The sequence below is a fragment of the Chlorocebus sabaeus genome, chromosome 4 (assembly GCF_047675955.1).
Source record: "Chlorocebus sabaeus isolate Y175 chromosome 4, mChlSab1.0.hap1, whole genome shotgun sequence".
NCBI lineage: Eukaryota > Metazoa > Chordata > Mammalia > Primates > Cercopithecidae > Chlorocebus > Chlorocebus sabaeus.
Genome location: NC_132907.1, coordinates 20,510,532 through 20,535,494, shown reverse-complemented (window position 1 = coordinate 20,535,494; position 24,963 = coordinate 20,510,532). Strand labels below are relative to the sequence as shown.

Here is a 24,963-nt window from a genome sequence, read left to right as displayed (position 1 = left end):
GCATCACAAGTAGGGCGCCGGCGCACTCTGCTAGTGCAAAGTCGGCTTGACTGGAAGGGCGGGCGTCTCCTCCTGTCCCGCGCCCTCGGACTTCACCTGAGCCGCTAGAGCCATTGGCCTCACAGGTGTGAGTCCCTCCTCGCTGAAACCCCCTAACCCCTTTCCTCCCCGCTCCCCTCCCATGGGAGGATTGCTGTGTGGAGAGGCCGCGGCACTAGGCTCCGGGGAATCCGGTGGGAGCCCGCGTGACTTGAACGAGATGGTGTCGATTACCCAGCCAGGGGCTGCCCTCGGAAAGAGGTTGCTTTGGCCGATCGTGAGTGGATGGAGCCAGATTAACACTAACCACGTGGCTTCATGTGCAGAGTTCAGAGTCCTAAACATGTGCCAGGAAGCATTTCCTTTAAAACAAACAGAAAGTTGGCCCGCTGTCTCTCCAAGGTGGCCCTGTCAGTGAACCCAAGGCCGAAGACCACAGGTTAATCTTTGCCCAGGCTGGCCTTGGTGGCAGAGGTACCAGGTTTGGGTTAAGGTGGTGATACCTTCAGCAGGGTGTTGTGTGTGTGTGTGTGTGTGTGTGTGTGTGGTTTTGGGTGGTGCTTAAGGCCACTGACTTGCTTAACTGAAAAAGGGCTGCTCAACTTGTGTAGGTTCTTTCCCCTCCTCCCCGCTGGCGTGTGGAAGATGGGAGGTTATCTTTCCTGTGTTACCCTTGCAGTGAGGGGGAGGCCTGAGGGCTACAGCCTCTGTACTCTAATGCATTCAGCAGTTGACTGAGACCCAGCTTTTTGCCTTTTGGTAAACCACACAGACAGCAGAGCCTCTTGGGTTCAAGGAGGAACACTGTGCTCATTCAGTGTTTGCAGTGCCAACCTCAGGTGGGACCCAGCTTTTTGCCTTTTAGTAAACCACACAGACAGCAGAACCCATTGGGTTCAAGGAGGAATGCTGTTCCCATTCAGTGTTTGCAGTGCCAACCTTAGGTTGATGGAAGTACTTTAATGTGACAAGCTCTCAGAACATATGGTGGCTTCACTGTGTCAAATGGTAAGATAACCACAAACTTCTGTAAACTAGGTGAATCTACATGAGCAAATGATTTCTTGCTGTCACATGATTAATGTCGGCCCTCATTAACAACAGATAGTGCAAGATTTCCATGAATGTGGTACATGAATGCAGCATTTCTGTCAGTCCCTGCATGTGCATCTGTGATGCTGCTTGATTTTCACGGAATAAATCTGTGTTTTAAGTGCACTCCAGAAGAAGCTATCGAGGGAGTCCAGATCTGGCAAGCCTGAAGCCCAGTTCACAGGGCTGCTTTCTTTGGAAATCTTCATCCAGCTTGCCTCACCAATATGGTGTAAGGGGGTGGGTGCCATCTTGTTGGAATCACTCCTGGTTACTTTCCCTCCACTCATCAAGTGCTGGCATTCATTGGTCACTTAACACTGTCAAAAATGGAAAATATTTGCCTATGTTTCCAGACTTTCTTGTCATTCTGAAATATGAAGGCTTTAATGTGACAGTTATGTCATTAAAATGAACACTTTTATAATTTTGGTTTATGAATGGTGTATTTTCAGTGTATACAGAACATGATATCTAGCAGAATAGATTTTGGTGTTAATAGGCATTACCTAACATTGCCTATTCATGCAGAAGAGGGCTATTTGGTGTGTTAGTGTAATTTCTGGTTGTTGTTGGCTTTCTGAACCTCCTATCAACATAAGACTGAAAATAGTGCTGTGAGTTCTTCTTGGGAAAGCTAGGGAAGGATAACAGGATTGTCTGTGCTCTGTTGTGTTCTAGGGCTGTGCTTTTTCTTGTTTATTGGTTTGGTAAGTACAGGTTCAGTAAAACCTCAAATTATAACAGGCGTTATCCCTAGCATTTAAAAATAAAGTAGCAATACATTGTAATTTCAGTTCTAGTGCTGAACGTTCTGAGTATAAGATGTTTGAGACTGGGCTTTAAACACAAGTTTTTGGTAGTTTGAATTAAGCCATCTATTGCTTATTTTGGGTCTGAGCTTCTGTTCTGCTCTCTCTCCTACCCACTTGAATCATCATTTAATTCAGTAGTTCTTATACAAAGTAACTAAATTAATTCAGCTCAGGCTGTTGTGGTCTTTCTCCTCTGTACCAGGCTGAGTGTCTGTAAAAGGCCACATAATAAATTGTACTTGAGGGATTTCTTAATGAGTTCTCCATGAGACCTCTGACTCTTCTCAGGTTTCTGACAGATGCAAGATTGCTGAAGTTTCCCTGATTTGCACACAGGAGCATTGGATTGAAATTAAATAGACTATTTTCTATTTAATTTTCGCTATTGTTGGCCACATCTTCCTGCAATCTGTAAAGTTATTTTTGTATAATGTTAATACTACAAACAAAGCTGAAACAATTCAGTAACACAATTCTGAAGGGAAGAGGTGGAAGAAGGAAGTGATAGCAGGGAGCTGTTTAAACTAATGCAGACATAGACATAGTATATACTATATATTGTATATATAGTATTTTTCTATACTCAACCAAATTAAAATGACACTTATGCTTAGGTGTGATTTGCAAATAACTTGTGTTGTTGTAATGGATTATGCTGTATCTGCCAAATTAATTCTGAAAACACATTGCTGCCATGATCTGTCGTAAGTTTTGTTCCAGTTACTTGAGAGTTAAAAACACCAGCGAGAGCAAAAGAGGGGTTTGTGACTAGGCAGATGACTTCACTTACCACTGATAACACAATCAACACTTAAGTGACTACAGTGGGTCTCTAATGAGTGCATAGGCAAGAACTGTGGTTTTCTACCCTTTACAAGATTTAGAGACTTCCTTTCATGAGATACATTGTACAAAAAAATGGGGATCAATGTTTCACTGTTTGCTTCTTTTAAAAAGTGCAACCTAAGTCCAGCATGTTGTGGGGGGGGGGCGGGGAAGGGGGAGTTGAGAAAGATTCTGGTGGAGCATTTTTTTATTATTTATTTATTTATTTATTTTGAGGCACGATCTTGCTCTCTCACCCAGGCTGGAGTGCATGGCTCCCTGCAGCCTCAAACTTCCCAGCCTCAAGCTGTCCTCCCACCTCACCCTCCTGAGTAGCTGGTACTACAGGCACACATCACCACACCCAGCTAATTTTTATTTTTTTTTTTTTTTGTAGAGATGGAGTTTTGCCATGTTGCCCAGGCTGGTCTCCAGCTCCTGGACTCAAGCAATCCTCCCTCCTCAGCCTCCCAAAGTGCTGGGATTACAGATGTGAGCCACCACACCTGGCCTGATACTGTGAGCCTTTGATTACTGCTCTCTGCTGTTGTCTGAATGGTGATGTTACTAAGTTACCTGGAGACTGGAGTTTTGGGGTGGTCAGTGCAACTAAACATCCATCTACAATGACCAATCTGAGATGAAATTTAAGTTCTGAAGTAGTTAAACGTAGTTGTGTAAAAGGGGATTGAATAAGTCTGTATTTAGTATAGCTCAGCTGTAACATCCTATCAGTGCTTTCATTTGAACCACAGAAAGGTATATACAGCCTTATCTTGTGATGCTGTCTTCAGTAGACAAAAAGTCAAGCTGCTCCCTCATATGCTGGTGTTTTGGTTGAGCTTTTCAAAAGGATCTTTAAGGTCAACAGCTAAAGTGTTATTTTAGTATGCTTTTTAACTTTAATTACACATGCTGTTAGCCAGAATGACTTGTTTAGGAGAGTTTAAGCTTCTAATACTGAGTTTGTTTTAGAATTTAGTGTTACTTGGGGTGTTAGTTAACTCCTTTTTCTCTAGGTAGCCAATGACTTACTGTTGCCGTCTACCCTCTCACTACACAAGCTTTTTAATAGTCCCTTTTATTTAAAAGCTGGGCATGTGGCTCACGCCTGTAATCCCAGGACTTTGGGAAGCCAAGGCAGGTGGATCATATGTAGTCATGAATTCGAGACTAGCCTAGCCAGCATAGTGAAACCTCGTCTCTATGAAAAATACAAAAATTAGCCTGCTGTGGAAGTGCACGCCTGTAATCCCAGCTACTTGGGAGGCTGAGGCAGGAGAATCCCAAATAGGGGAATCCCAAGCAGGGGAAAGCCTTGAACCCAGGAGGCAGAGGTTGCAATAAGCCAAGATCACGCCACTGCACTCCAGCCTGGGCGACAGAGCGAGACTCTATCTCAAAAAAAAAAAAAAGCTAGTATACAAACAGATCTAATGCTTACCATGTCTTCATGGTAACTAAAAGAGAAACAAAGGCCACTCAACATCTGATTTGATAGGGTCAGGTAAGTCCTACAGGGCAGGCAGTTTAATATGGGATATGCAACAAACGTTTGTGAACTTACCAAGGGCTGGGTGCTTTTTGTGTGTTACTGTTATCATCAGCTCATTATGGCCTTTGAGAGGGCCAGTGGTTTTCCATTTCACAAAGAAGCTGAAACCCCTGGTACTGTGTCAAGGCCACCGTGGTAGCTGGTGGCAAGGGAACTTGGAAGCAGCACTGCCAGATCCTGGAGCCTTTCCCCATTGACTGTTGCCAGTTGGCTGCCCGTGAATCATAAATGTTCACCCCTTCTATGTGTTTCAGGAGTTTGTCGTGATTCTCTCAAGATATAGAAACCTCTAGCTATTTATGCTGGATGTGGTGGTGTACACCTGTAGTTACAACTACTTGGGAGGCTAAGGCAGGAGGATCACACCTGTGATTACACCTGTGAATAGCCACAGCTCTCCAGCCTAGGCAACATAGTGAGATCTGCGCTGCGCCCCCCACCCCCTCACCTGAACCCAATCTCTCTTTTTTATTTCTTTCTTTCTTTATTTTTTGAGATGGAGTTCCACTATGTTGCCCAGGCTGAAGTGCTGTGGTAAGATCTGGGCTCACTGCAACCTCTGCCTCCTGGGTTCAAGTGATTCTCCCACCTCAGCCTCCCAAGTAGCTGGGACTTCAGGTATGCACCACCACACCCAGCTAATTTTTGTGTTTTAGTAGAGATGGCGTTTCGCCGTGGTGGTCAGGCTGGTCTCGAACTTCCTACCTCAAGTGATCCACCCGGCTCAGCCTCCCAAAGTGCTAGGATTACAGGCATGAGCCACCCCACCCAGTGAGACCCCCATCTCTAAAACAAAACAAAACAAAACAAAAAACACAAAACAACTTGTGGCCATTGGATAGTGTGCTCATTTATAAATAGATGCATAAAGCTGATTTTGCTGCTGAATTCCGCCCCCGCGCCCCCCCCCCCCAAGAAACAGCATAGAATACTTGGGCTTTTTTTTTTTTTTTTTTCCTCTTCCCAGACAGAGTCTTGCTCTGTCACCCAGGCTAGAGTGCAGTGGCATGATCTCAGCTCACTGCAACCTCTGCCTCCCAGGTTCTAGCAATTCTTATGCTTCACCCTCCTGAGTAGCTGGGATTATAGGCATGTACCACCATGCCCGGCTAATTTTTGTATTTTTGGTAGAGATGGGTTTTCATCACATTGGCCAGGCTGGTCTTGAACTCCTGAGATCAAATGGTCTGCCTTCCTCAGCTTCCCAAAGTGCTGCTATTACAGGCATGAGCCACCGTGCCCAGCCTTACATGGGCTTTTTATAGAGTACATCCAAGCTTCATCAAAGATTTTATGTGTACTTAGAAACATCCCATCTCTTACTGTGAGGTGCTGAAGTGAAAGGCTTTTCCATAATAATATAGTGACATGTGCCCCAGTGATTGCAAATAGGATAATCTGTAAAACCTACTTTATTGCATACACTGCCCATACCTTAAAGTCTGGGATTGTTGAGAAATCAAGTAGAAACTTGCAGTAGTGTGGCCGACCTGTGAGCTTATACTTTGTCACCTTACTGCTCTATTTTATTTTTCTCTCTTGAGAGGCAGTATGGTGTTGATAAAATGGCAAAAGCTTTGGAGTTGAATAGAGGTGGGTTTGAATTCTGACTTCCATTGCCTGCCTCAGTAGCCTTGGGGTTTTCTCCTGTACCTTGAGAGGGTGTGTGGAAATGATATATCTATAGATGTGGCTGATGTGGTTCCTGGCACATAGTGCTAAACAAGTTGTAATTGTTTCAATTAATTGAGCACCTAATACTAGCAAAATATTGTGATGAATGAAACACCACTTAGCTGCTGACAGCTTACCAGAGAATCTGGGTGACAAGTAAAAATGTTTATACTTTTAGTGCCCTTCCAAAAGTTCTGTGGAAGAGAAGATATGAGAAGGATGGATTTGGATGGGGGCAACGGGAGGGCTTCATGAAAGCTGTGGATTTGAAATGACCTTGAGGAAGGTCAGAGGAAAACCTGAAACTCATGCTAGTGTATTTGTACTGTGGAATCTTCTATTTATATAGGCAATAAAGGACAATTGGAGTTGTCCTGAGGAGAGTCACCTGATGCAACTCCTCACTCATGTATCTTCTTGTTCTTTGAGATGGTTTTTTAAAAACAAAACAAAACAAAACAAAACACCCCGAACTTTTCATTAGAGACATGGGTGAGTGCCCAGTGAAGTGAGTGACAGGGGAGGCAGGTGTGGTGAGACGTAGGGATGTGAGCATTTGGTGCCCTCTCTGCTGGCTGCTCAGTGGCCTCTTCCCTATGCTTCTGGGTTTGGCCATGTCTTTTGGATGAACAGCTTTGCCAGAGAGTTTTGCCGAGGATGGGTGAATTCTCTGAGAACAGGTAAGGAAATGAGCCCTTCTTAGAGCAGCACAAGGATCTTGACAACTGAATTCTCTAGGGGGTAGGGTTTCTCTCACCTCATTTTCTCTCATTCTCTCCATTAATTGTGCCAATGTTGACCTTTCAGATTTCACTGATTTACGGTCCTGCAATGTCCAGCATCCCAGTTTTGTTGAAGAATGACTTAGACTGTGTTTCCAATTTGTTGGCAATTGCCTGAGGAACTTTCACTTAGACTTTCTGTGGGATTTTACTAAGCTCTAATTGGACCATCCTTTAATTTTATAATTGCGTATTATGTATGACTTCTTCTTGCCAAGGTGCCTAAGAGGAGCTGACAGCTGTTTATTTAGTAAATGCAGTGGTTTTCAAAGAGCAGTCTCTGGAGCAGCAGCAGCAGCGGAGCATCTCCTGAGAACTTGTTGGAAAGGCAGATACCCAGGCCCCACTCAGACCTGCTAAATCAGAAACTCTGCGGCGGGGCCGGCAGTCTGAGTTTTAACAGGCCCTGCAGTTGATTCTCATGCACTACGGCATCAGAAGGGTAAAGAGGCATTTTGGATATATAGTTACTCTTCACAGTGCTTGCAAGTTTTTGTAAAGTAAGTGAAAACACATGGGTATGTTATGGAACTCTTTATTTACAGTATCTCTTGAATGTTTGATTTGTAAACCACATACTAACCCAGGCCTTGATTACTTTACAGGTTCATGTTTATTTTATAGAATTAATTTTGGTATGGCTTTGAGTTTGCTTTTCTTTTCTTCTGGGAAACAAATGTGATTTGGAAGGTGCTGTGGTTTGAATGTATTCCCCAAAGTTCATGCGTTGGAACGTAATCCCCAATGCAGTAGTATTGGGAGGTGGAGCCTAATGAGTGGCGATTAGGCCACCAGAGTTCTGTCCTTGTGAATGGGTTAATGTTGTTATTGTGAGTTCAGTAGAAGGATGAGGCCAGCCTCCTTTTCTCTCTTTCACCCATGCGATGCCTTTTGCCATGTTACGGTGCAGTAAGAAGGCCCTCACCAGATGCAGTCCCCTCAACCTTGGACATCCTGTCCTCCAGAACTGTGCGGAAACAGATTTCTGTTCCTCATAAATGACCCAGTCTCAGGTATTCTGTTATAGCAGCACAAAACAGACTAAAACAAATGGAAAAGTTTAAAATCTCCACTGACTAGAGATAAAGCAAGGTTAGCTTTCCAGGGATTTCAGCTGGAAGTGAGGCTTTTAGGAGCCATTGGGAAGGCTGAGTGAACAGGGAACCTTTTTGTGTAAGAAAGGGAACTCTAAGCCTGGAAATTCTGGGCTTTTACTCCCTGGGGGTGGGAGGTGGGGAGCTAGACAGTAAGAATTCATAGATATCCTCCTCCATTTTTTTTCTTTTTCCTTCTAGGACACCTTAAAGTGTTTTTCATTCATTCATTTATTCATTCACAATTTTTAGAACTGTTGAATATGTTAGCAGAGATATTATTTGATAGACCTAAGTGTACCCAGCTCATTCCCAAATTGCAGGGAAACTACCAATCTGTTTATTTTACTATAGGTAAAAGGCAGGAGGACGTTTTTATTGTTTATTGCTTGGGATCTCCCAAAAAGAAGATTTCTGATTGGTTGTTCTTTCTCTATTACTACTAAATCTCCGAAGGAAGACATTTTAATTATTATTTTTTTTTAGTTAGGGTAGTTTATTTCTTGATAATTTTTTTTTTAAGAGATAGGATCTCACTATGTTTGCTCAAACTGGACTTAAACTCTTGGGCTCAAGTGATCCTCCCACCTTAACCTCCTGAGTAGCTGTGACTACAGGTGTGTACCACCGTGCCTGGCATAGTTCCTGATAATTTTGTCTCAGTTCTTGTATTTTACTGGCAATATGAATTCAGTCTTTTTTTTTTTTCTTTTTTCTTTTTTTGAGACGGAGTCTCACTCTGTCACCCGGGCTGAAGTGCAGTGGCACGATCTCGGCTCACTGCAATCTCCCCCTTCCGGGTTCACGCCATTCTCCTGCCTCAGCCTCCCAAGTAGCTGGGACTACAGGCGCCGGCCACCACGCCCGGCTAATTTTTTGTATTTTTAGTAGAGGCGGGGTTTCACCGTGTGTTGGCCAGGATGGTCTCGATCTCCTGACCTCGTGATCCACCCGCCTCGGCCTCCCAAAGTGCTGGGATTACAGGCGTGAGCTACTGCGCCCGGCCTGAATTCAGTCTTAAGTAATGTTAATGCATATCCCAGAGTTGTCTCCAAATAAGTAGACTTGATTTGCATGTAATTGAAGCAACATATATATCACATACTTATGCTTAGGTTCAGTATCTAGCCAGCAGCTTGGTACCCTGGCACTTAGAAGATACTGAGTAAATATTTGCTGTTAGGACAGGTTTTGCATAACATGTCTATACTGTATTGTTTGTCTAAATGAGGAATTTATTTCTATTATCTGTCTAATTAAAGATCATCTTGGCAGCTTTCAGATGCCATGCAAACATTAAATGTTGAGTTTAGATTTGCTTCCATCCCCTGTGGAACTTGGGTAAGTTGTTTTAATTTCTCTGTGCCTCAGTTTCCTCATCTGTAAAATGTAGGTGGAAAATGCATCCTCAAAGGATTAAATGATTTAATAAGATGGAAACGTACTTGCTCAGAGTGTGCTCCCATGGAGTCAACACCTAAAGGGCAGGGATGGTGACGGGAGAACGCCCCTCATTTCCACTGCCCCTTGGTCTGTATCCTTCCTTACCTCCTTGCCCGTTCTTTTTCACTTTAACCGAAAGTGGATTTAAAATCCTAGCCCTATTTTCTTTTTTTCTGTTGTCTTTTTTTTTTTTTTTCTGCAATGGAGTCTTGCTCTGTCACCTAGGCTGGAGTGCAGTGGTACGATCTCGGCTCACTGCAACCTCCACCTCCCAGGTTCAAGCAGTTCTCTTGTCTCAACCTCCTGAGTAGCTGGGACTACAGGCACATGCCACCACACCAGGCTATTTTTTGTTGTTGTTGTTGTTGTTGTTGAGACGGAGTCTTGCTCTGTCGCCCAGGCTAGAGTGCAGTGGCGTGATCTCAGCTCACTGCAATCTCCACCTCCTGGGTTTATGCCATTCTCCTGCCTCAGCCTCCCGAGTAGCTGGGACTACAGGCGCCCACCACCTCGCCCGGCTAGTTTTTTGTATTTTTTAGTAGAGACGGAGTTTCACCGTGTTAGCCAGGATGGTCTCGATCTTCTGACCTCGTGATCCGCCCGTCTCGGCCTCCCAAAGTGCTGGGATTACAGGCTTGAGCCACCGCGCCCGGCCTGGGCTATTTTTTATATTTTTAGTAGAGATGGGGTTTCACCATATTAGTCAGGCTGATCTTGAACTCCTGACCTCAGGTTATCCGCCCGCCTTGGCCTCCCAAAGTGCTGGGATTATAGGCGTGGGCCACCATGCCCAACCCTAGCCCTATTTTCTCTTGAGAATGGGAAAATTCTTAAGTTATCTATATGTAAATACTTCAATCTATCAATTTGGGTGGGGACCAAATTAATCCTTGTGTCTGTATACTTAAAAAACTAATATGTTCTATTGTTTCCAGATACAGCTGATATGGGGAGAACATTTGGGCTTCTGTGTTGCATATTTTGCCATCTTGCAGGCGGTCTTAGAAGTGTACTCTGAAGTTACCAAGCATTCTCTTATTTCATTTAGGCTTCCAAGTTGAAGTTGGTCATTGCTGCTGCTGTTGCTTGTTTAAAAACCTGAGGGTTTATAATGCTATCTAGATGGGAAGGAGCTACTTGAAATGTGTTTTAATCTTTATGCTTGCTTCAGAATGTAGAGTTTGACTTAACTGCCAGGGTCAGCCAACCTTGTGGTCAACCCAGTCCTGCGGGAGTTTAGAAGGGAGGTGAGGAAGAGGAAGTACACTTGGTACACGGGGTTCATCTAATGTCCCTCCAGGCCTCACTGTCTCTACAAAGTTAATGAAGTTTTGTGTTCATAAGCTCAGTGAAGCTCAACTGAGAGGACTAACTGGAATGTTGGAGCCATTAGGAATCGAAAACCTGCGCTGCAACTCATATGCCCAATTTAAAAAAAAAATTCTAGTACTTTTCATATAAATATTTGCTAATAATCCCTCTATTATTCATCACCTCCTCAAAGGGGACCATTGTAATCAGCCAGTCTTGGTCCTTGAGATTGTCACTTTTCTGTTCTTTGCCCCAGTCCTACACAAAGCAGGCTTCTTAGGGTTGGATGAGGGGCCTGGTAAGATAGTCACATAGTCAGCCTCATGAAATATGACTCCCCATTCTCCTGCCCCCTAAACTGCCCCCTAAACTGTGCTTCTCAGGTAAGATCTAGTAAGGCAGCCCACCAGAGCCTCGCTGCATGTTGAACTCTTAGGAAGTTTGTCCAGGAAATGGTAGTTATAGAGCTAATACAAACATGCTTTTGCTCTCATTCTATTCTCTACTAATGAGTTTTATTTTCCACAAGAAACAAGGATACATTTATTTGTAAAGAACATATAAGGCTGGGCATGGTGGCTCAAGCCTTTAATCCCAGCACTTTGGGAGGCTAAGGCAGGAGGATTGCTGAAGGCCAGGAATTCAAGACCACCTGGGCAACATAGCAAGACCCTGTTTCTATAAAAAGAAAGTAAAAAATGAATATATAAAGATAATTTTTTCCTCCATGGGAGCCAGGGTCACATGAGGCCCTTCCCTGCTTTGGCAGTGATTCTGGCGATACTCTCAAAGCTTTCTTCCTCAGTTCTCCAGTCTAATCTTTGCTATTAGTTTGAATTGGCTAACATTTTGGAGGATTGTGCTTGCTTATTCCTCTTCATTGTAAACTCTGCCTGTAACTTTTCACATTGGATTAGGGGAACTCTGAGAAAGAAATGGAGCTTATAATGTGCTTCTGTGTTGTCGCTTTGATATCTCTGAAAATGTGTACCTTTCTCTGCTAAGTAGGACAAGTAAGACAAACCAAACAGGTAGGGACATCCTCAACCTCTGGACATGTGAATATTTCTAGAAGGTTATGCAAATATCTTTTTAGAAGTTGCCTTTGGGAAGAGGGACTGGGGGCAGGAGTGGGAATATGATTTGAAATAGTTTTCACCATATGCTGTATTACCCTTTGAAAAAATAAAGCAAATGTGTGTTTTTGAAAGATCAGGTTCTACATTTATTACTCTGAGAATAATGTGGACAAAATAGAACAGCAATAAAATCTATGAGGAGTCGGGACTGTATCTTTTGGTCAATGCTGTAACCCCACTGTCTGGTACATAGGTCAACATGTCAGCAGTGATTCTGTGTAGGTAATGAGATATTTTGTGATTAATATTTTTTCTTCTTCCTCAAATTTTCAGCTATACATATTTTTATAGTTAGACTATAAAAGTTAAGTTGGAAAAATTATAACAGTTACCCTTTTCTGCTCAAGATACAAAGTTCTCTTTAGCTACAAACTCTGCCTTATGAAAATTAGTCTGAAAGATAGATCGGTTATTATTGGAAGGATTCAATGGCTATCTAATTTTCCAAGTGTGTATGTGTGTACATGCATAGAGAATGAGGGACAGAAATGTTAAGAGGCCCAGGACTCTATAGTTGTTAAGCCATTGTAGTTAATAATTTGTGAAAGGGGCTGGGCACAGTGGCTCCCGCCTATAATCCCACCACTTTGGGAGGCTGAGGCAGGCAGATCACTGGAGGCCAGGATTTCAAGACCAACCTGGCCAATATAGTGAAACCCTGTCTCTACTAAAAATACAAAAACTATTAGCTGGGCATGGTGGCATGTGCCTGTAATCCCAGCTAATCAGGAGGCTGAGGCGAGAGAATCCCTTGAACCCAGGAGGTGGAGGTTGCAGTAAGCCGACATCACGCCACCGCACTCCAGCCTGGACAACAGAGAGTGACTGTCTTAAAAAAAAAAAAAAAAAAAAAGTGAAAGGAAAGTGTGCAGGAAGCAGATCTGTAAAAGGTAGTAATAAATCAACTAGTGTCCATGGGGAAATAAAGGTTGTGACATAAAAGTGGATTGTTCTGTTGACTCACAAAGTGAACTCTGAAGAGCCTGTGAAGAGGTGAACCACTCATGACCATTCCTTCATTCAACAGGAGGTGCTAGATGCCATGTATAAGGTGGAATTTACACAGGGTTCATGACCAAATGCCTTCAGGGGTCAAATGTGATCACAGCCTGTATAAAATAATAGGAAGCTTTGGAGTGTCTCTCAGCTGGAGAATGCATTTGCTACCTTAGTCACTCAAATTGGAAGGAAAACATTTGTGAGCAGTATACAGGCAAAACAAGATAGATTAGTCTTGTTTAGCATCTTGGAAGCTGCCACTGGCCCCAGCATTATGCTGTAAAACAGAGGTAGCCATGGAAGTACTGTCACCCTAGACCAATGAGAGACGAGAAGCACTGTGATAGCAAGACCTGCATCTAGCATCTGAGGACTTAGACTGAGGCGCCACTTACTGTGTGATATTGGGTGTAACTTCTTCAAGCTTTTTTTTTTTTTTGAGATGGAGACTCACTCTGTCGCCCAGGCTGGAGTGCAGTAGCGTGATCTCGGCTCACTGCAGCCTCCGCCTCCCGTGTTCAAGCGATTCTTCTGCCTCTGCCTCCCAAGTAGCTGGGACCACAGGTGTGTGCCACCGTGCCTGGCTAATTTTTGTATTATTAATAGAGACGGGGTTTCACCATATTGGCCAGGCTAGTCTTAAATTCCTGACCTTGATGATCTGCCCACCTCGGCCTCCCAAAGTGCTGGGATTACAGGTGTGAGCCAACGTACCTGGCCTGAGCTCTTTTTTATTTTTAGAAACAGGGATCTTACTCTGTCACCCAGGATGGAGTGTCGTGGCATCATCACAGCTCACTGCAGCCTCTACCTCCTGAGCTCAAGTGATCCTCCTACCTCAGCCTCCTGAGTAGATGGTACCACAGGCATGAACCACTATGCCTAGCTAATTTAAAAAAAGATTTTTTTGTAGAGACAGTCTTGCCATGTTGCCCAGTCTGATCTGAGCTTCTTTCTACTTTTGAAAAATGAGTTTCTATTTCCTCTACCTCAAAAGGGGGTGAGGTGTGGAGGATTGCTGAGAAAACTGTTCAAGTGTGTGTGTGTATATGGTGGGAAGGGATTTGCCACTCATTTGAATAATTCATTGGTGAAGTCTTATTAGTGTTCAAACGGGTTTATCATTTAATCATTACCTCAAAGGCAATGCTATAGTAGCTTTGTGACATATGTTTTAAAATAAATAATTAATTAATTATTTTTGAAATGAAGTCTTCCTCTGTCACCCAGGCTGGAGTGCAGTGGCAGGATCTCGGCTTACTGCAGCCTCCGCCTCCCAGGTCCAAGTGATTCTCCTGCCTCAGCCTCCCATGTAGCTGAGGTTACAGGTGTCTGCTACCACGCTGATTTTTATATTTTTAATAGAGATAAGGTTTCACCATCTTGGCCAGGCAGATCTCAGACTCCTTACCTCAAGTGATCCACTCACCTCGGCCTCCCAAAGTGCTGGGATTACAGGCGTAAGCCACCACGCCTGGCCTATTTATTTATTTTTTGAGACAGGGTCTGACTCTGTCACAGGCTGGAGTGCAGTGGTGCGATCTTGGCTCACTGCAACCTTTGCCTTCCAGGCTCGGGCCATTCTCCCACCTCAGTCTTCCAAATAGCTGGGATTACAGGTGTGTTCCACTATGCCCCGCTAATTTTTGTATTTTTAGTAGGAGATGGGGTTTCGCCATGTTGCCCAGGCTGATCTTGAACTCCTGAGCTCAAGTGATCCACCTCCCTCAGCCTCCTAAAGTCCTGGGATTACAGGCGTGAGCCATTGTGCCTGGCTTATATGTGCTTTTTTTGAAATGGTATTTGAAATGAGATTTTCCTGGCTGGGCACGGTGGCTCATGCCTGTAATCCCAGGGATTTGGGAGGCCGAGGCAGGCAGATCATGAGGTCAGGAGTTCAAGACCAGCCTGACCAACATGGTGAAACTCCGTCTCTACTAAAAATACAAAAATTAGCCAGGCATGGTGGCATGCGCCTGTAATCCCAGCTACTCAGGAGGGTGAGGCAGGAGAATCGCTTGAACCCGGGAGGTGGAGGTTGCAGTGAGCTGAGATTGCACCATTGCACTGTAGCCTGGGCAACAGAGCGAGACTCCGTCTCAAAAAAAAAAAAAAAAAAAAGAGATTTTCCTTTCTCCTTCAGCTTGAAAGGCAACATTTTGCATTTTGGTAACAATATCTTAGAGATGTAACTTTTTTGAATCCTAATATATGATTTTTAGCCAGATTCTTACTTGTCCATCTTAGCATTTCTTTTACTAGGAAATGTGAATTTTGAAAACAGAAGCTAATAGTAAGAATCTCTGAATTGAGGCTGGACCCAGTGGTTTATGCTTGTAATCCCAGTACTTTGGGAGGCAGAGATGGGAGGATTGCTTGAGCCAAGGAGTTTGAGGCCAGCCTGGGCAATGTCAGGAGACTCCGTTTCTACAAAAAATTTTAAAAATTAGCTGGCCTGGTGGCATGCACCTGTGCTCTCAGCTACTCGGGAGGCTGGCCCAGGAGGAGCACTTGAGTCCAGGAAGTCCAGGCTGCAGTGAGCTGTGATTGTGCCACTGTACTCTAGCCTGGGTGACAGAGTGAGACTCCATCAAAAAAAAAAAAAAAAAAAAAATCTCTAAATTGAAAAGACTTTAAGAGTAGTTTCTTTGAGACCCATGCTGTATTTCATCAAGGGAAACCACTGTGTGAAGGAGGGGACACCTGTATTTTTTTTTTTTTTTTGAGACGGAGTCTTGCTCTGTCGCCCAGGCTGGAGTGCAGTGGCCAGATCTCAGCTCACTGCAAGCTCCGCCTCCCAGGTTCACGCCATTCTCCTGCCTCAGCCTCCCGAGTAGCTGGGACAACAGGCGGCCGCTACCTCACCCGGCTAGTTTTTTGTATTTTTTAGTAGAGATGGGGTTTCACCGGGTTAGCCAGGATGGTCTCGATCTCCTGACCTCGTGATCCGCCCGTCTCGGCCTCCCAAAGTGCGGGGATTACAGGCTTGAGCCACCGCGCCCAGCCAGGACACCTGTATTTTTAACACTGGAGGATAAAGCTTGGGAAGGCAATTCTGTCTCCTAATCTGATGACAGAGATCCTCTCTTTATAAAGCTTATGGCTTATTCTTAGGAAAAGTAGGGGGGTGAGTGTGGAAGATAGTGTGACTGGGGTCACTTAATGCTTGAGAAGGTTTCCTAGGGCTGCTGGGTGTCAACAGCCCGCCAGCCTCCCAGGTTGATTACATGTCCTTAACTATGATCCACGCCAGCATAATATCCCATCTTGGATTAGAGATCGTAATAGTTGTCAACCTGGCTACCCACTGGAAACTCCAGGGGAGCTTTACCAAGAAATGTGTGTTCCCTGGATGTCGTCACCATTCTCTGTTTATTTGGGAGATAGAATATTCTGGCATAGGTGTTTTTATTTTAAACTTTATTTATTTATTTATTTGACAGGGTCTGGCTCTGTTTTCCAGGCTGGAGTACATTGGCATGATCTTGGCTCACTTCAGCCTTGAACTCCTGGGCTCAAGCTATGCTCCCAAGTAGCTAGGACTCCAGGCATGCACAACACACCTGGCTAATTAAAAAAAAATTTTTTTTTGGTTGAGATAGGGCCTCAGTATGGTTTTTTGTCTTGTTTTGTTTTGATGGAGTTTCACTCTGTTGCCCAGGCTGGAGTACAGTGGCATGGTCTCAGCTCACTGCAACCTCCGCCTCCCAGGTTCAAGTGATTCTCCATGTTGGCCAGGCTGGTCTCGAACTCCTGATCTCAAGTGATCTCCCACCTCAGCCTCCCAAAGTGCTGAGATTACAGGTGTGAGCCACCATGCCTGTCCTTACTAGGGTATTATTTTGCTTTGTTTTTCTTTTCTTTTTTTTTGTTTTTTTTGTTTTTTTTTTTGTTTTTTTGTATTTTAAACATTTTCAAGCTCTCAAAACCTCAAAGAAGGATACAATGAACATCCATTCCCTTCACTCAGCTTTACCACCTGTTGACATCTTGCCACACCATTCCATCTACAGACACTGGGATGGCTCACCCCTAAGACCTTCAGCACACATCTCACATACTGAGAAGGACATTCTTCTCTCCAGCCGCATCCTCAGTGTTACCATTACTGTGTGTTCAGTTCCATTGTTCAATATAAATTCCACACTATGATTTCCTGCTATGCTTTATAGCCATGTTTTAGGACCCAGGTAAGTGTCTCATATTGCCTTTGGCTGTTATTCCTCAAGGCCTTCCCCAGACTGGAACAGTGGTCCAACCTCCCTCTCAATGCAATGACCCTGAATCCTCTGAGGAGTCCAGGCCTGTTTCTGCCAGGTGCATCACATCAGGGACCTGTGTCCACCCTCCCACTACTGGTGATGAATAGATATTTTTAAAAACCTCCCTAGGAGATTCCAATGTGCAGCCAATGTTTGAAATTAATTGAATTAATTAAATCCACCCTACTTTATTTGTATGTGTTTTGTTGTGATAAATACACATAAAATTATCTTTCTTACTATTTTTCAGTGGACAGTTCTGTGGCATTAAGTACACTCACATTGTTGTGTAACCATCATCATGATCCATCTCTGGAACTTTTTTTTTTTTTTTTTTTGAGATGGAGTCTCATACTGTCGCCCGTGCTGGAGTGCAATGGCTTGATCTCGGCTTACTGCAATCTCTGCCTCCTGGGTTCAAGCGATTCTCCTGCCTCAGCCTCCCAAGTAGCTGGGATTACAGGTGCCTGCCACCACACCCAGCTAATTTTTTGAATTTTTAGTATAGACGGGGTTTCACTATGTTGGCCAGGCTGGTCTCGAACTTCTGACCTCGTGACCCGTCCGCCTTGGCCTCCCAAAGGGCTGGGATTACAGGCATGAGACACCGTGCCCAGCCTCTGGAACTTTTTTATCTTCCCAAACTGAAACTCCATATGCATTAAATAATAACTCCCATTCTCTCTCCTCCCAGTACCAGGTAACCACCATTCTACTTTCCATTTCTATGAATTTGACTGCTCCAGGTACCTCATGTAAGGGGAATTATACGCTATTTGATCTTTTATATCTGGCTTATTTCACTTATCATGTCTTCAGGGTTCAACCAAGTCGTAGCATGTGTCCGTACTTCTTTTTTAAGGCTGAATAATATCCCATTGTATGTACAGGCCACATTTTATTTATCCATTCATTCATTGATTGATACGTGGGTTATTTCCACTTTTTGGCTATTGTGAGTGCTGCTATGGCGAACATGAGTGTACAAATATCTGTTTGAGCCTTTGCTTTAGTTTTGGGTATATACCCAGAAGTGGGATTGCCAGATCCTATGGTAATTCTGTCTAATTTTTGGAGGAATTGTATTCCTATCACTTTTTAATGGAGTAAATGGAAGAACACTTTGAAGAATGAAGTATCCATGACTTGAAGGAAGAAGCCAATTAGAATGCCAGCCTTTAGGCTCCTGTTTGGATTGCCTCCTGTGAGGTCATGTGTAAATTCATCTTTTCTTTACATGAGATAAAGAGCAATGGGTATAAAGTCTAGCTGTGGCAGCTGAGTGCAATGGCTCATGCCTGTAATCCTAGCACTTTGGGAGGCTGAGACAGGTGGATCACTTGAGGCCAGGAGTTGGAGATCAGCCTAGGCAACACGGCAAAACCCTGTCTCTGCAAAAAAAAAAAAAAAAAAAAAAAAAAAATTAGCTGGTCGTGGTGGTGTGTGCCTATAGTCCCAGCTACTTGGGAGGCTGAGATGGGAGGATCACTTGAGCCCCAGAAGTTGAGGCTGCAGTGAGCCATGATAGTGTCACTGCACTCCAGCCTGGGTGACGGAGTGAGATCCTGTCTCAAAAAAAAACCTAGCTGTGGCAAAATTTACTTCTTTGTGACTTCAGGTGTGATCTCAGATATGCAGGACAAGGGTTACAGTTTTTCATTTACATTAATCGCAACTTTTTAGAATTTTTAAAGTTTTTGATTGTTAACTTAAATAGTGCGTAGGCAACAAGTTGCCTTTGGCCTGCGTAAATAGTGTAAAACAAAGTAACAGGCTGCCTCTTGGGGCATATGGGATTTTCAAAATAGAATATTGTTTTGTTAACCTGGCTCATCCAAATACTGTGTGATCTTGAGCAAGGTCTTAACTTCCCTAGCTCATGTTGTTTAGCTATAAAATGGGGATAATAATGGTAATTATTGATTGAAATAAGCTAATCTATGTGCTTGGTGCCTGCCACATAGAAAGCATTCATTCAGTGCAAGCTATTAATAATAAAATAATATTTCCCGTTGATTTTAAAGGTGTTTAGGCAATCCCAGTAAACCAGAAACTGGTATTTTTAAATGAGTTATTACTCTTTTATGGGAGGTGGCATCTATTTAACTGTCTTTAGATGAGACTGACCTGGAGGCTCTAGAATGGTGTTCTTAACTGGAGCAAAACGTAGCAGGGGCATGTGAGAGCTCTAGCATAACTGTGGCTTTAAAGTAAGCAGAAGCTATATATTTCCTAAGAGTGAGTGTTGGTAATGTTTGGAGATTGCTGAGGCCACAGGGTCCAGATTAAGCAAGTGTGTTCTGAGGAGTCTGACTTCACTGTGCTTTGACTGAGGTAGATCCAGGACTCCGCAGGCAGCTGTTTTTGAAGGCTGATCATTCTTCCACTCCTTCATTGGAAATTAACCAAGAATTATAAAAACAACAGTTTAACTCCATGCAACCAAGTGGTTGTCTCATAATGATTAGTTTGGAGCTTGTGCTAAGTACTCCGTGTGGAGTTCCCAGGATTATTTAACAAGAGAAATGCTGGCTCTGCAGGAGACCCTAGTAAATTTTGAAACGCAGACAATCCTACTTCAGTGGAAAATCCTGATCTTAACCCTGAGTCTCTGGTCTGTCTCTGGCTCCCTTGTGCAATCTGGGGGGATTGTGCTTCATGTCTGGTAGGCGAGGACAGGTCTGTGAGAAGGAGGCATGTACACACAGCTCTAAGAAGTGGGGACCGGCTTCTACACTTTCTGCCAGGTTAATCTCAAATGGTGCGGATAATAACAAGCACATACGATGCTTCTATATGCCAGGTGCTGTTTTAAGCACTTTGTAAGAATTGTCCAATTTAATCCTTGTAACTAAACTCTGAGGTTGGTAATGTTATCCCCATTTTATAGGGGGGAAAACTGAGGTGCAGAAACATTAAGTAACTTGCCCAAGGTGCAGCTAGTAAGTGGCAGAATGAACTAGGCAATGCTACGCCAGGTTTTGTGCATATCATGCCTGTTGAATACAAGCTAGAAAGACAGCTTTTGGCTACTTGGTACTCTGTCTTCTGAGTAAAGGATTTATCCATTTTATTTGTTTCCTGTTTGTTCCTGCCATAAAAAATTACCGCTAATCAACTCAGTATAGCCATTAAATTTGGAAAATTTTAGACATTCTAAATTTTTTGGCACAGTGACTGTCTAATCATGAACAGCGATGTACATTGCCAGGGAAGAAGCTGTGAGTTATTGGGGTTGGCTGGTACCTGCTGTTAAAATGGTGTTTGGTCGGTCGGGCTCGGTGGCTCATGCCTGTAATCCCAGCACTTTGGGAGGCCTAGGTGGGTGGATCACGAGTTCAGGAGTTCGAGACCAACCTGGCCAAGGTGGTGGAACCTCGTTTCTACTAAAAATACAAAAATTAGTCAGGTGCAGTGGTGGGTGCCTGTAATCCCAGCTACTCAGGAGGCTGAGGCAGGAGAATCGCTTGAACTTAGGAGGTGGAGGTTGCAGTGAGCTGAGATCGTGCCACTGCACTCTAACCTGGGCAATAGAGCAAGACTTCATCTCAAAAAAAGAAAAATAGTGCTTGGTCATCATTAAAGCTGAGAAGTCATCACAAAAACAGATGAAGAAGAAAGAGTGGGAAGAGTGCAGAAGTAGCAGATATGCAAAAAAGGATTTAGAAGTATCAAAAGGCACATGAAGCCATGGTGGGCACTGACCTAGTGAGAGACAGCACAGTAAGAGTATCACTATTCAGAAGAAAGTAACTCATGATGATAATTTACACTGTCTCTCGGTGATTTAAAGTGTATTCAGCACATTCTGGATAGGGATGGGGGAAGCATGGAATCCTTTATAGAGCAATTTTCTACCACGTTTGTATTGTAGCACCTGTAGATTTAGCCAACAGTTAAACAGAAAATAGGCTCATTTAGAAGCTCTTTAATCAGGCAGGATGGCAGAGATATATATTGTTCTTAACACAATTTCTATAGCAACAGGACTTTCTGAGATAAATCCATAACTCAGTTATGAATATCCACTTTCTGTTTTTTGCCTTGGGTAATCAAAAACAGAGACCCAAATTTGGGACTGAGCTGTAGAATTCGTGAGGGACTTAAACATTGTTTTCAGTGTGTTTATCCCCCTCTGCCTTCATTGTCCTTGTCTACTTTTATTTTCCCTTTACTCAATTTTAAAATTTCTTTTATTTATAAACCTTTTTGTCCCTAACAGATTTTTTTTTTTTTTTTTTTTTTTTTGAGACAAAGCTTTGCTTGTTGCCCAGGCTGGAGTGCAATGGCACGATCTTGGCTCACTACAACCTCCACCTCCGTGGTTCAAGTGATTCTCCTGCCTCAGCCTCCTAAGTAGTTGGGATTACAGGCATGTGCCACCGCAACTGGCCAATTTTGTATTTTTAGTAGAGGTGGGGTTTCACCGTGTTGGTCAGGCTGGTCTCGAACTCCTGACCTCAGGTGATCCACCTGCCTAAGCCTCCCAAAATGCTGGTATTACAGGTGTGAGCCACCATGCCTGGCCCTAACAGATCTATTTTTGTAAACCTCCTCAAATATTTTTAGGAAGAGCATGAGATATAAAGTGTTCATTGGACAAGCGAGTGGTTGGGCTCCTCTCTGTCCTCAGGGAGCTGATTTTCTGATAGGCGACATGGCCCAGTGGCCCAGAGCTGGGCTCTGGCTCTGTCATTTGCTAATGCTTAGCTCTGGTTTCCTCTCCTGTGACCTGAAGTAATGAAATGGTAGTACCTGACTGATGGCATTATTAGGACAAAATGGAACAGCAAATATAAAGCACTCTCACAGAGAGAGTGCCCAGTGAGAGGAGGAGGAAGCATTCTGTGAAGAGGAGACAGGCTGTGCCCAGGCCTGGCCTTAATACGGGCATGCATGTAGGATTGATTAGGGAAAGGAGAGCACAGCACATGGAGGGTCTACACTGCCATGGGAAGCAAGGATTCTGGAGACACTGAGAGGCATCCACAGTCAGACCTTTCCTGCTCCTGCCTCGTCAGCTTTCTTTATCTCCTGTGGGACTCTAACCTTGGGACTCAGCCTTTCTTGCTGTTTCTTTCCCTGCATTCGCTTAATCCATCTGGAGACTATGCTAGCTCAGTTAAGTCGGGGGGCTGCCCTCTCTAGTGGTTCCAGCAGGACTGAGGATCAGTTCAACACTCATAACACTGGTGACCACTATTCTGGGAGAGAGATTCTTCATTAAAATTGTATTGCTTGATTTCCTTTTTCTTCTCCATCCTCTTTATTTACTACCTTCTGTTATACATAAACTTTGGAAGTCTGAATAGCAAACAGCTGTTAATGTTGCCATTGGAGAACCACGGACCCAACTTAAAATAAACTGATTGGTTTATAATGACATGGAGAAACGCTTATTCATGAAGCAAAAAGGCAAGATACACTGTAGGGAAGTTAGAACCTAAATAGTACAGGGAAAGGACTGGAAGGAAATGTGTCAAATTGTTAACAGTTGTTTTAGATAGAATGATGTTTCCTGTTCTGTAGTCTTCATTTTTCCCAGAGAGACTTGTAAGTATTATAAGCAAAAGAATAAAAAAACCCACATTAGTTCTCATATTATTCCTTCTGGTTATGAGAGATGAAGTTCTCATCTGCTTGGACTTGACTAATGTGGGCTAGTAGGTCCCAGGTAGGCAGTGTTGATGGGATGAATGGCCAATGATCATTTTGCTGGCCTTGCTTTTCGGTTATGTTTTACCTGAGCCTCTGAGCTCCATAACACCACTTGTGCCTCATGAGTCAGTGCGTGTGTACCACACAGAAATGTGAGTTGTTTGTGCGTACTGGGGTTAGAAACTGGAGGATAGACTCAGTCTGAAGTGGAAATTCTTGGGTACTAACTTCATGGATCAGTGTCAGAGCAGGTTTTCCCATGGTCTGTGCCAGTATCCTCAGTCTTGATGCTCTCAAGTCAACAGGATTAGAATGTATTTGCGCAGTTCTGGGTTTCCCTTCATCGGCATTCAGTCATTTTCAGTGAGCAGAATTTCGGTCAGCTGGCACATCACCAGCAAGGGCCAAATTAGACATAATTGCACATCAGTTTCACGTTAAGGTCTGTGGCTTAATGTGCTCTGCAAAAGCATGCCAGGCCTGGAGCTTTGTTCTCCCTGGGAACAGTGTGCCCCAGAAGAAAGGTTACAGTATAAATCATCATCCAAACCTAGACATCTAGGAAAGGGGGATTCTGTTAGTTTTTCTAAGGCAACCATATAAATTGGGCCAACCCTGGGCAAGTCAGGACTTATGGTCACCCTGTCCATAAGGATGGGTCTGTGCAATGACATTCACTTTCCTGCACAGTCTTTACAGCAACCTTTGGAGCAGAAGGGAAACCAAACAGTTGGAGAGGATGCCACAGCATTCCAGAAAAGGGGAAGCCTGGTTCCTTTTCAGGAAAGTCGAGCTAAAAATAGAACGTCACCATTCAACAGTTGCTCAGGCTCTTCAAACACTGGGGCTTGTGCCATTGTTCCTTTTCTTTGCGTTTCTTATGAGTCCTGGCTCCTTTTGCTTTGTGTTGTAAAGGAACTGGTCTATGTGCTGAGTCTGCTGGGAAGCAGCCCCTTTAATACACGAAGGACGCTGGACGAGAGGATCACTAAGGCCCCTTCCAGCTCTCACAGTCCATGATTTTATAATAGGTAACCTAAGGCCTGTGCTGCATGGGTAATGAGGAAGGACAAGTAGGGGCCCTTCTTGATGAAAGGACAGGGCCCCTGCCCCTCCATCCCTGGCTGTCACACACTCAATGGCAGGCTCTTCTCTGAGCCAAGCGGGGGAAAACCATGGAGGGTGTGTGTGTGTGTGTGTGTGTGTGTGTGTGCAGGACTTCACTGAAAAATGAGTTGCATAGTGGAGTGATCAGTACATAATGGGTGGTGGGCACTGAGAGAGAAGAGAAAATACCATTAGAGTTAATCCTGTAGGTCAGGGTTTCTCAGCCTCAGCACTGCTGATGTTTAGGATTGGACAATTCTTGCTTGTGGGGTGCTGACTTGTGCATTGTAGGATGTTTAGCATCATCCCTGACACACTCAATTCCAGTTGTGGTCCCCTTCACTTGTGACAACACAAAATGTTTCCAGACATTGTCACATGTCGCCGGTTAAGAATCACTGTTATAAGTAAAGAAACAAAATTGTTTTCTGGACATTTCTTTTTGTGCAGCTGTGTGTTGCCTGGCCAAGCTCCCACCTTAAGCTTTTATAATACCATTTACTGGACCAATTAGTGTTGTGATGGTGGGTGGTGATTTAAAATGAAATACCCTCACTTTCATGCTCTTGGATTTGGCTTTGAAATAAAGTGAGCTGAGCTCTCCCTCCTCCCCTTTCAAGAGTGCATGAATAATGAGGTCTTTCTGCCGGGAATAGGATTATGCTTGTTCCCACAACTTAAAACTATTTTTTCAAAATTTCTACTGTGACTAGCATCCTAGGTTTTATCCTGACAGAAACGTTCCATTTTAAATGGGGGTTCTCTAGAACCATGCTTCCCACACTTGAATACGCATGTGTCATTTGAGGATTTGGTGAAATTGCAGATTCGGTTCCCGCAAGTCTGGGCTGGGCCCCGAGACTCTGCCCCGAGACTCTGCGTGTGTAACAAGCTCCCAGGTGATGCCAGCACTGCAGGTCTCCAGGCCACAGTTAGTAGTGAGGTTCTGCTATGGACCAGTTCTTGACAGTAAAAGAAAAGTTGGCACATATGTCCAAGAGGATGATGAAAGGCTCTGAGCGGGGGCAGCGTAAGCTTTCGGCAATCTGTCGTGTGCAGGGCTGCTCGCAGACCCTTCTGTGCACTGGAGGTGAGCCCCGGAGTCCGTCTGCAGCCTTGCAGACTGTCAAGCAGTGGGAGGACCAATGCCTGCAGCGCCTTACCTGGC

At 44.0% G+C, this 24,963-nt stretch overlaps 1 protein-coding gene across 2 annotated transcripts in view; it reads left to right on the top strand.

Annotated features, from left to right (window-relative positions):
- Positions 1-24,963, top strand: part of IQGAP2 (IQ motif containing GTPase activating protein 2) — a 310,003-nt gene that overhangs the window by 726 nt on the left and 284,314 nt on the right. The window contains exon 1 of one of the 2 annotated variants that reach the window (XM_073014669.1): positions 495-513. The exons of the other annotated variant lie outside the window; for it this stretch is intronic. The gene's annotated coding sequence lies outside the window, so the exon portion shown is untranslated. Of the gene's footprint in view, positions 1-494; positions 514-24,963 lie in introns of those variants that run through there. 2 annotated transcript variants of the gene reach the window in all.